Source organism: Triturus cristatus, chromosome 1_1, assembly GCF_964204655.1.
Source record: "Triturus cristatus chromosome 1_1, aTriCri1.1, whole genome shotgun sequence".
Classification (NCBI taxonomy): Eukaryota; Metazoa; Chordata; class Amphibia; order Caudata; family Salamandridae; genus Triturus; species Triturus cristatus.
The window spans coordinates 169,827,416-169,839,882 of NC_140579.1; the positions used below are offsets into that span (position 1 = coordinate 169,827,416).

A 12,467-nucleotide genomic window follows, 5' to 3' on the forward strand; every position below is an offset into this window, starting at 1 on the left:
GCAAGTAGGCTACACCATCCGGGATCATTGCCGAATGCGCTTTCGATGGCCAGCTCAGGCGCATTTGTTTACGCTTTTTTCCCATTCCTCTGACCCCCATACTTCTCAGGAACCTTAAAGCATAACCCTGCAAGATGATTCTGATAGCTCCTGCGTGGCCCAGAAAGTTTTGTTTCACAGAACTGCACCTTCTCTCCCTGGATCTTCCAATTCCATTGCAGCCGATTCCTTCGCTGCGGACGATGTCCCAGGGCCAAGTCTGGCATCCGGATCCGCAGTCTCTGCAGCTCTCGGCATGGCTCCTGAGCAGCGAGAATTTCTTGGTTTGACCCTTTCAACAGAATGTAGAGAGGTTCTCTCTCAGGCTAGAGCACCAAGTACCAACAAGACATACAGGTTGAAGTGGAAGCGTTTCTGCATTTGGTGCCAGCAACAGGGTGTCCATCCTTTTAAGTTTGAACCGCATGAAGTTCTTCCATATATTCTTTCATTGGCAAAATCGGGACTGGCTCACTCTTCCATTAAGGTGCATCTTGCAGCCATCTCTCGCTTCAGACGCCCATCTTCAAGTCCTTCCCTCTGGTCAGCAAGAATAATCAAACAGTTTCTCAAGGGCCTTTTCAGAGCATTCCCTCCAGTCAAGCCTCCTCTTCCTCTTTTACATCTTAACTTGGTTCTCGCCCAACTCATGAAGCCTCCCTTCAAACGTATTCACCGGGCGGAGCTGAAATTCCTCTCCTGGAAGGTAGCTCTTCTACTAGCCTTGACCTCGGCTAGACGAGTGGGTGAATTACAGGCTCTCACCATTCAGGAACCTTTTCTCCAGTTCAAAAAAGGGACAGTGATACTACGTACCAACCCAAAGTTCACATCGAAAGTGCCTTTCAGACTTTCATTTGAATGAACCGGTTATACTTAAAACTTTTTTCCCTCAACTGGCTACTCCGGCAGAAAAGGCACTTCACTCTCTCGACATTCAGAGGTGCTTAAAATTCTATCTCCAATGTACTAAGGACTTCAGGAAGTCTTCTCAACTATTTGTGTCCTTCAGTGACCCTTGTAAGGGTTTTCCCCTTTCCAAGCAGGGGATTGCTCATTGGATTACCAGCGCTATCCAATATTGTCACAGAGCAGCGGGCAAGCTCCTGGAAGAGCGGGTCCGTGCTCATTCCACGAGGGCGATCTCTTCTTCAACAGCCCTCTTTGCCAGAGTTCCTATCCGGGAGATCTGCAGGGTGGCGACCTGGAGCAGTACCCATACGTTTACAAGGCATTACTGCCTGGATTCGGCTACGCAGAGCGACACAGCAGTCGGCCAGGCAGTCCTGAGGAACCTCTTTCTGTAGTGGTGAGCTTTCCCTTTCATCCCTCCTTCCATGTTACTGTTTTTTCAGCTCTTGCACATTTTTGACCCTTATGTGTTTATATTGCCTAAGGTTTTTTCTAAGTATGTTATTGACCATTGAAATTGTATTTATGGTGCATATGCTATTGCTTTGTTCTTGGTTTTATAATGGTCCTGGTTCCAAAAATGTGCTGCCAACTGCTAGCTACTCTGATTCAAGCATGGGAATCTATGAAAGTTCCAATACTGGAGTAAGAAAAACAAGTTACTTACCTGTAACTTTGGTTCTCCAGTATTGGAAACTTTCATAGATTCCCATACGACCCACCCTCCTCCCCTGGGAAAGCTCAACCTCTACCATCTTCAGTGGTGGGGTTACACAAAGGCTACGAAAATCTGAGGTTCTGAGCTTTTCTCAGGAGGGTTCTAAGGGGTGAGGCTAATCTGATTGGTTGTTCATTGTTTTTGGTCTCTTTTACAAAGAGGTTGATAGGTTGCAAAACAAGAATGGGCCTAGGCCTAGGTTCTGTTTTGGTAATGGTTTCTATTGCTATTTTATGCATACCGGGGACACCCATTCCGACGATGGGGAATGATACAATCATGGGAATCTATGAAAGTTTCCAATACTGTAGAACCAAAGTTACAGGTAAGTAACTTGTTTTCTTCTCAACTTCCGAAGTGGGAAAGCTTGTGTATAACTCCTGGTCTTCCACAGCATCGCCTGGTCCTCACAGCTGCAGCAACAAGGTCACTGTCAACTCTCCTGCATCTTCCGTCATCGGTGGTCATTGGTTTTTCGTGCCTCCTGGCCCCTTCAGAGTGGCATAGACTCTGCCCCCTCTGCTTCCAGGTTCTCCTCTTCAAGAATCCATCCTTGGATTCCACCAGACTCTTTAACCTTCTTTGCCCACGGCATCTCTTCTGAAGTCTTCCATTGTGGTCTTCGGCGGTTTCTGATGTCACTTCCCACCTATGCACCTGGCTTCCCTGGTGTAGGTATCCTGGTTCCTGGGGTATCCACAGTAGGGGGTGACTCTCCAACCTTCTGATTTCCACGGGGTTTCTTCAGGGTCCACTGGGAAGGGTCCTTCTTAAAAACTGCAACCGCAACGTTCCCATTGACTTAATTTGAGTATGTGGCTGTTTCTCCGCTGTGCACACAGCCTCTGTTGGGTTCCTGGGTACTTACCTTGGGTGGTTCCTTGTGTCCCTAACTCTTCTGAGTCTTCTGGTCCAAGTCCCTACCATGGTCTCAGTTCGCATTCCACTTCTTTAATATACGGTTTGGTCTCCCCCTGGAGACCACTGTGTATTTATTCTTACATACCTGTTTTTGCTAGAAGTATTGTGTGTTTTGTGTTGATATCCACCAAATAGGGGATATACCAATGTGTTAGTGAGTGTGCATAATAAATATAACTATTTTTATAACTACACTGTGTGGTTCTTGTAGGAGAGTAGGATCTGCACTTATGTTGCCCCCACTTTTTTTCTGATGTTAACACTGGTTTCTGGCTATAGTCTGGCTGGGTCCCTGCTAATCAGGGCCCCAGCCTCTCTGTTCTCTCTAAACAACTTGGAGTGCATCTTAGATGCACTAGTGATTGGATACTGTGGTACCTTATGAGCCCCTAGTATATGGTACCTTAGGTACCAAGGGCATAGGTACTTCACAGGCCTACCAGGGGCTGAAGCATGTATTATGCCACCCCTGGGAAGCAGACTAAATCTGACACCACAGGCCTGCTACTGCAGCCTGGGTGAGGTAGTGTTAGCACTCCTCACTGAGATATAGGTACACTATATCTCTACCTGCACACACATATAAACCTATCAGTCACCCCTAAGGCAGGCCCTATCAATCCTGAGGGCAGGGTGCTTGGTTTTGCATGTGAGGGGGTGCCTGAGCAGGGCCCCTCTGCAGCTCTCAGAGTCAAGTTCAAAAAGCTTTATTCGGTATGTAAAAATACAACCATATAAGCAGAACAAACATTTAAAATACATATTAGACTAAAATGTCTTATACACAGGACATAACAGAAAACTATATTTAACACATTGTTAAAGTGCATAGTGCTTCCTTGAATAATACACAATTAAGCTTCATTTTCCAACAAAGCATCCACATTATATTTATAACGAGGTGCAAATTCCAGGTAAATTATCTAATATATGCAAATATACAAAAGGTACTAAATATGGTAACAATCCCATGTTTACACAATACATCCTAATTTTACTTCAAGCTACAAAGTTCATATCGAAGTCTGGGCGGTATCTATATATACAAAGTACGTGACCAGATAGAATTAATCAGCGCAGACTATGGACTTCCTAATATTCATGCATTTAAGCACATAGGATGCCACAAAAAAACAGGTATCAGGGCTTTCTAGAGTTGTTAGGAACTTCATTGCTGATTTAATAGAGCGTATCTTATTTTTTAAAAGGATAGGTTTTAAGTAAAATTTCCTAAAATGACAATAAAATTTACAAAACAATAAAAAGTGACAGCAGCTTTGTTTTGACATATTGTCACAAGGACACAGCATATTAGATTTGATCTTAATATCTGGGAAAGAGACTAGATGGTGCACGATCCCAAGCCTTAAACGGGTTAGGACAAATCTGTGTGAGTTGTGAGTCACGATCGCAAGGTATGTCTGGAAACCTATCCTGAAATTCAAATCGAGGTAAGAAGCAACTGTTGTTAGATTTTTGGACTGATTTTCTCTAGCCGTATTCTTGAATGCTAGGAACTTTGATTTTATATCTTTCTTTGGTATCAGTGCAGCTGCTTCGGGGTTCAGACGGATATTACATTCAAACAGAAGATTAAACCAGTAGTAAATATAACTCAACCAAGGTATACGAGATAGATTATCAAGTTTCAAGCAATCCTTGATAATTGTTTGTGTAAATACAGTCTCGGATTTGGACCAGATAGAACGCCAAAGTAGCAATGGGCGTAAGGCGGCTAAGTCCGCGATAAAGTCAATACCGGCCTCCATATGAGTTAAGATGTTGGGAGCCGAGGATGGGGCACATAGCAGTTTCTTCAAGAACTTATTTTCGTCGTTCTGTAAACCATTAACAGAATGATGGCCCCAAACTCCTGCCCCATACAAAGCAGATGAGAATCACCTAGCTTTGTAGATAGCCAGCATGTCTTTCACTCTCCTTTGCCCTAACTTAGCCGCAAATCTGAAAATACTACTGGTGTTTCTGTTCATCTTTAACCTCACGTTCTCGTCCTCGTTCGTCCATTTCCCGTTGCCTGCGAATGTTATCCCCAAATAACAAAAACTATTGACCGGTTGAATCTTCACTTTATCAATAAAGAAGGAGGAATTGGATTTCACCCTCTTTCCACAGGTCATAACAAAAGTCTTACTTTTATTAATGATCAGTTTCCTCTCTTTGGTAAATAGCACAAATCTATCTATGAGGCGTTGCAAACCATTCTGTGTTCGTGATAAAAGAACCGCATCATCTGCGTATAATAAAATAGGGGTAACGCTGCCGTTGATCAGGGGGGCGTCTGAGGATAGTTTGCTTAAAATCATATCAATTTCATTTATAAATGATGAGAATAAAAACGGGGCAAAAACGCACCCTTGACGAATCCCTCTTGCAACTTTAAAAAAAGGTGTACATTCTCCCATAGGACCATAGCGTACTTTACATGAAAGGCCGGAATATAACCGGGCCAGAAAGAAAACACACTCTTTGGGGGCTCCGAGATCTAACAAGGTGTCCCAAAGGATGTTATGGTCTACAAGGTCAAAGGCACTGCTTAGGTCTGCGAAACAAAGGAAAAGATTCCCATCCTTTGCAACGGTATATTTATGTATTAGGAGGTCTAAATTAATACACTGTTCCAACGTCCCCAGACCTTTCCTAAATCCATATTGCGCCTTTGAAATTATCGTGTTATCCTCAGCCCATGTCTCAAGTCTCTTTAAAATTATTCTACTCAATATTTTTATCGATGCGTCTAATAGAGAAATGGGACGATAATTACTTGCCTCAGACCTGGATCCCTTCTTAAAAAGAGGAATAATTATTGACTGGCCCCAGGAAATTGGCATCTGACCCTCCGCTATTGCATTAAAGAACCTGGTCAGGATGGGTGCCCACAGATCTAACTCGGATTTATACAAATCCAGCGGGACTCCATCCGGGCCTGGTGCCTTTCCGCCCTTGCTATTGCGTAGGCCTTCGTAAACCTCATCAATACCAATATCTAAAGGCAATCTAGGCCAAGTATACTCGTTGTCCATATGGGGATCTAAAATTAACCTATCCGGATTAAAAATATTTAAAAAGTGGTGCATCCATGATTGACAGTCGACATGAGAGGTTATTTCAGGCACTGAGTCATTTTTTAAGAAAGGACTATTTATAGTCTGCCAGTATAACTTACTATCATTTGTTTCAGCCGCACAGCTGAGATTGTACCAAGCCTCTTCTTGGAGAGCTTTTTTCCTTTTGGTAAGCGATGTTTTATAAACAGAACGACAAGTTTTAATTGCTGTACAATCGCGTGGTTTAATGCTCATCGCCTGTTTTAGGGCGTGAAGAGCATGTGTACAACTTTTATCAAACCAACCAGTGTTGATTACTCTTTTCCCCTTATGCGGTTTTGTGAGTAAGTTATCAATTGTTTCATTAATAGTACGTAGGTGGTTTAATATAACTTGCGGGTGTACCTCGTCGCTAATACAATAGGTTATCTCCATAGTACACTTTCTTAAAACCTCCTCCAATAACTCATGTGGGACAACCTTTGTCCATTTAATCCTAAACCCATTAGGTCTTACAGCCTCGATAAAGTTAATACGATTGTTAACATCCATGTTTTTGGGACCCCAACAATGCAATGATAAGGAGATGCTGTTATGATCACTTAAAATTTGCTCATTAACACACAAGTTGGAGTATGCACAATCGTTGGACAGTAAAATGTGGTCAATATATGAATTAGCTCCTCTTCCAGTAAATGTTGGACAGTTAACGTTGTTACTATTCTTCGTGCAACTTAACATATCCAAATCAAACTTTGCTAACATCATGTTAAGGGTAGTGCCATACATACAGTGTGGGAAGTGTAAACAATCATTTACCTCCATGTTACCACTTTCCCTTGTTAGGCCACATGAATTACTCGAGGCATGAGGACAAGGACTTATATTAAAGTCACCCAACCAAAGGACTATAGATTGGTGACCTGTAACTGCCTGTGTCCTCTCAATTTCTTTTTCAAGCTGAGTCAGGATTTTACCTCTGTCGGCAGTGAATACATTATTATAAAAATTTATCAGCAACAAATCTTTCCCTTTATCAAACTCTAGGCATAAGACCTGAGAATGGACATCCACTGAAACACAACTTTTGACTTTGCAGGATTTTAATTTAGTGGATATTAAAAGCAAGAGACCACCTTTAGCTCTTCCAGCAATTGAACTCACTGCATTCAAGCTGTGTGCTAAATATCCCTCAATAAAAATGGGTTCCTCACACCACGTTTCCTGAAGACATATTATATCGTACCCTATATTAATAAAGTCCTTCCACAGAGGGGAGTCTAACTTCCTCTTCAGGCCAGCAATATTCCACGTAATAACGCGGTAACCTGTATCAAGATCGCACTTAGCCCCTATATGATCATTTACTGGGTCTACCAAGGAAAAGTCTGGGTTTAAAGAGGGATCTGCAATGGTACAACAATTCTGAGTCTTTTTGATTCCTGTGTTCTCCAAAACAGCTTCCACCCTGTTAGGTTCGGATAGAGGTGAAGGAGGAACAGTCACTACTTTATCGGAGCGGACACCACTAACTAATTTCTCATTCGTGTTCTTAGTATTATCGGACAGTCAGTCATTTTCCTCCAATGAGGACAGGGCGGAGTAACGGTTGAAAAGGGGAATGGTATAGTCCCTTTGCCTGCTGGGTTCCTCATTAAACTGTATATTCCCTCTATTAAAATACTGCGGGGCTCTTGGTGGCAAAAAGGGAGGATAACTAACCCCACCCCTAATTAAACCGGGTTCATACAGCTCAATCTGTTGGGGCCTTGGCAATTGTGGGCCATCTAAATAGCTATAAAAATAGCCTAAAGGCCCAGCAGAGACCAAGTTAACTTGGTTGGGTAGGGAGGCGGCTCTTAAGAGGACAGTTGCCACGTGTTGTGGGTATTTAAAATTAACAAGTATACAGTCCCCTGTGGTAGTTTTCCTGCCTTCTCCTATCCAGCCGACTCTGCGGGTAGATAAAATATCTTGCGACAATGCCAGCGGAAATCCACAGTTTTTGTTAAGCCAGGCAAGTGATTTGTTTTTTAAAGAGTCATGAGATTCCTGGCTAGAGTTAGGCATACTAGAGTCTACCTCCGGGACATTAATCAATACCACTGTATAAGGAGCACACTGTGGTGGGAGGTTAACGATATGGTTTCTCTTGTGTTTAATATGCCCAACATCTCCCCTGGCTATAGTCTTCTGGATATTACTTGAGCATGTATGTGCAGAGATTACTTTTCCTGCTGAAATGGCTGTTGTGGGTGGCACAAAAACTGATGTCACAGTGGATGGCGCATCCATGGGTCGACTTAACTGACCGCTATCCCCCAATCCCAAAGGAACACCCGTATTGTGGGTACCAGACGGATGCAAAATAGGTTCCATGGCACCCTCTGTAGGCTTATGGACGGTAGTGGCCAAAGCGGCAAAAACGGGGGTTAACGCGGGGGAGGATCGTTTTTCATAAGAAGCCAAAAGGCCCTTTAAGTTATCTACTTCTGCTGAGACTACGTCTAATTTTGCCAACAAAGGACTAATTATAGACTCTAATTTGGTCTCAAAAATTGAAACCAAATGTCCTATTGTGGCTGCATGCAGAAAGACCCCCTCAGTATTATCATTAGTCCCTGATATTTCTTTGGACGAATCCGGCAAAACCCCCCTTCCTTGTTGAAAAGAGCCCTGCTTTTTTGGCTTATAGGTCACCGCTCTCTTTACTGGTGCTTTCCTACACGCCCGCGTTTTCCTCTGCATCGGGGAGGGGGTTGGGGTGGATTTAGAACAGGATGCTGTAGTCGGTAAGATAGAAGAGTTCAATTGGGAAGTAGGTTCATCAATACTTCCAACAATATCCATAACAGAGAGTACATCAGCAATCCCATCAGCACTGTCAGTATTAACCGTACTGCTTTCAGCGAGTATTTCAGTATTAGGTGCTAATGTGTCCATTAGGGAAGTTTCTAGGTTAGATCTGCCCAATGAAAGTCTCCGATCATTATTAATCTTATTTACAACTTTTACCAGATAGTTGTCCATTGTCCTCTTATCCCCTGCACCAGATTGATTGGACGACTTGGATTTCGACATGAGTGTAGACATATACAGTAACTTTTAAAACAGGTATTTTTATAGGACTATTCACTTACAAATTAAGCGAAGATCACAGTTCCGTGGCCCTGCCCTGCCTCCTCCTGCCCCGGACGGCCACAGACGGCCCGCCCTCTGCCCGGGCTCAGCCCGGCGCCGCCCGCGCGCGTCCCGCGACGCGGAGGAGTCCGCGGCTTTTGAAGCGCCTCCGTGCGCGCTAACTGCAGGAAGTGGGCGGGGCAGCGGTGATTGTCGGGAGCTGTAGTCTCCCCCAACGGCGGCCTACGATGTCGTGGAGGCGGCGGGGGAGACACACAGCGTGAGCAGCCCGTTCGGTCAGCAGCAGCAGTCTGGCGTTTCCCTGGCGCAGGTAAGGCTCTGCGCGGTGTAGCAGTAAGAAGCGGCACCCCCCTCAGAGTCAATTCTCTGTAGCTGTTTGTGGATGCGGTTAAACCATATACTCTTAAGTGCATTATAACCTAGCGGTAAATGCTAACTTTGGGATGGCTGCATCAAAACATGTCGTGTTTGGTGTCAAACGCTTTGGAATCATACCCCCACGCCAGTAACTGGTGTGGGAGTATGATCCCACCCTTCTAGAGGGATAGACATGTACCCACTGTGGAAACACGGTAGAATCCTGAAGAGCCCTGGCATCACAAAATGGATGCCACCAGTCACAGACACTGGGCTGCCCTCCTGCTGCTGACCGAAACTTGCAGTGGAGGAGGCCCAACAATAGGCATCCTGTCACAGGGAGGTGTGGTCACCTCCCAGACAGGATTTAGTGTATTGGGGCTCGGTGGGTGCACTCCTAGAGTGCTTTGAAGTCCTGCACTGGGGGAGCAGTAGGCTCCTCTGTGCATATGCCAGCTCAAACCGGTTCAGGGGCTACCAGCCCCTGCTCTGGCGCGAAACTGGACAAAGGGAAGTGGGTGTAGCCACCCACTCCCCTGACCCTCCCATAGGTGGGGTCATAGAGCTAGTCCCTCCCTTCCTTCTAGTATAAGTTAGGGAACCCTTGCCATTGCAAACTAGATATCCCTGGACGACGCTCTGAAGAAGAGTCCTGGACCTTCGACGTTCCACTACCTTTGGAAGACTGAAGAATCTCCCTTGGAGTGAAGGAGTGACTCCCCTGCTTGGCAGGCACCAAAACTTTGAATCATTGGTCGCAAACTTTCCCGCTCCCGCCGGAGTCCGAAGTCCCTGCAGCCCCGGAAGTGGATTTCCTGACTTCTCCAAGTCCATCGTGAGTCCCCAGCGACGCTGAGGAAAGTGGACCCCACGAGTAACGAGGAACTGCAATACCTGGGTACCGGGCACTATTTTCGAGTGCCACCCCTTCACGACGTTCTACGGGCTTGTGCTTTGGACCACGTGTGGTCCAAGTCTCCAGCAGGATTTCCTCCGAAGATCAGAGGCCTACCTCGCCCGATTGACCGTGGGCTCCTGGTGAATGAATCCTCCCGAGGCGTCTAAGCGATCCCTTGCCGGTTGGCTCGTGGGTCCCCAGAAGACTTTTCTACAGAACCAAAGGGCTCCCCTGGTTGCTCCAGGCCTGCCCTGCCTTACCCTCGCTGGGTGGGTCCCTCAGTTCTTGCTGGTCTGCACCGCTGACTTTCTTCACTTTCCACGAGACTTGCGGTTGCCAAGGCTTGTTGGCTCCAATCCGGTTGCCAACACCTCAGTAAGCTGCAGACTTCGTGGGACACGCCGAGTCCAGCTCCTGGTCGTCGTTGACGCCTCCTGGACCTCTTGGCTGAAGAGTCAAGACACCCGTGATCACCTGAAATCACCCGACGACTGTGGGCATCCAACTTCCTTGCCCCGTATCACTGCCAAGTGACTTTGAACACTGTCCCTTCTGCTTTCAGGTCTTCTTTCTTCTGAATCCAGGCTTGGATTCCACCGGACACTTCTCCTTTCTCTTCCAGGGGATCCTCATCAATAGTCATAAGCACTGAATATTCCCGCCCATGTGTGGGGACCCCGGAAATAATAAAATTATATATGAAGAACATATATATACAGCTCTGTATATGTATAAATATATATTATTTTTTCCCAAGCAAATGCAGCCCCCATAGAAGGCTAAACAATGTAGACACAAATATCCAATAATGCACCATGCACCATAGGTATAATAATACACCTAAATCTCCTTTTTTTTTTTTTTTTAATGAGGTAAAAAACTCATGATAAAGGAAAAAAGAACACTGTGCAAAACACAGATCCACAAAACAAACGTTAGCCTGCGGGCTGCATTGCAATACAATACCATAGAGACTGAAAAGCCTTGTACAGGTAAAAATTGGCACCGTGCCTTTAAGGCAGGCCTGACTCCAATATCCCATCATGCCTCAGGGGTGACAGTTGGGTCAGTTGTTCTTTCCGGCTCCTTCAGTCAGGACCCTGGAATTCAGCTCTCTTCTTTTTTGACTTTTCAGTCAAGAATTGTTACTTTTCTAGTAATTTTTTGGGCTTCTTCTGGTTAAAGTCTGTCAGGGAAGCGTATACCTGTGTTTTCTGACTAAATTTAACAACTTTTTTCTGTCAGAAAAATGCCTTCTTTATTCATGCCGTGTCCATCCTGTGGCAAAAAGAAGGCCTCTTCAGACACACACGAGGTGTGTATCGTCTGCCTACCAGATTCTCACTCTCCTGCATCCTGTCGTCACTGCAAGGACCTTTCAAAGAGGACTTTGAAAGAGAGAGAATTAGGCTTTATGGCCTTTTGGAGCGGTCGACGTCGAAGCAGCTGGTCTCTGTCTGTTCTCCATCGGCGTCGGGCTCGGCGTCGAAGACTCCAGCGGCGGGATAGTCGCTGAGAGGTGAGGAGTCCAGGGGGAGTCATGCTTCCAAAAGAAAGTCCACGTCGACTCTCGATCCGGCGGCGAAGCGCATTTGTTCGTCGTCGGCAACTTCGACGTCTAGAAAACATCCTTCAACGTCGAAGGAGGCTCATCGCCGATCAACGTAGAGAAAACATCGTTTGACGTCAAGACATCGCTCGACGTCTAAATCGACACCAAGAGAGAAGTCGACGTCGCATGAAGAGCACAGGCGTTCGACGTCGAAATCTACATTGACGTCGAGGCCAAGATCGGCGTCAAAAGATCCTGCAAGATCCTCGACGTCGAGACCTGATTCGCCGTCAAGGGAAAGACGATCCTCTTCGAAATTGCTGACGACGTCGAGGCAAAGTTCATCGTCGGAACATTCGACGTCGAGGCGGGTGCCTCCGTCGGAGTCGACGTCGAGGCGGGTGCCTCCGTCGGAGTCGACGTTGAGGCGGGTGCCTCCGTCGGAGTCGACGTCGAGGCGGTTGCCTCCGTCGGAGTCGGCGTCGAGGCAGGTGCCTCCGTCGGGGTCGACGTCGAGGCAGGAGCCTCCGTCGTCTAAAGTCTCCAGATCTTCGGAGAAGATGGTGACGTCGAGGCGAGATTTCCCGTTGGGTTCTAGACCTCCGTCCAGGACAAGCCCTCTCGACGTCGAGACAGGACACATCGCCGGTGATCCATTTGGCGTCGAAGTCCAGCTCTCCGGTGATAGGCCTATCACCGTCGAGACGGTCCCCCGAGGTGGGATACCAGGAGACATCACACATTCGTCTGACTTTTAAGAAAGTATCAAGGCGCAAATCTCCTCATAGAGTGGTATATACCACATCGGAGCACAATTCATCGCGTCCGATCTCAATTTCACCCTCAGCCTCTCAGGGCTCGAGA

At 46.1% G+C, this 12,467-nt stretch overlaps 1 protein-coding gene across 6 annotated transcripts in view; it reads left to right on the forward strand.

Moving 5' to 3' along the window:
• LOC146869905 (vesicle-fusing ATPase-like) overlaps positions 1-12,467 on the forward strand; it is a 1,998,451-nt gene that overhangs the window by 974,732 nt on the left and 1,011,252 nt on the right. The window lies entirely within an intron of this gene.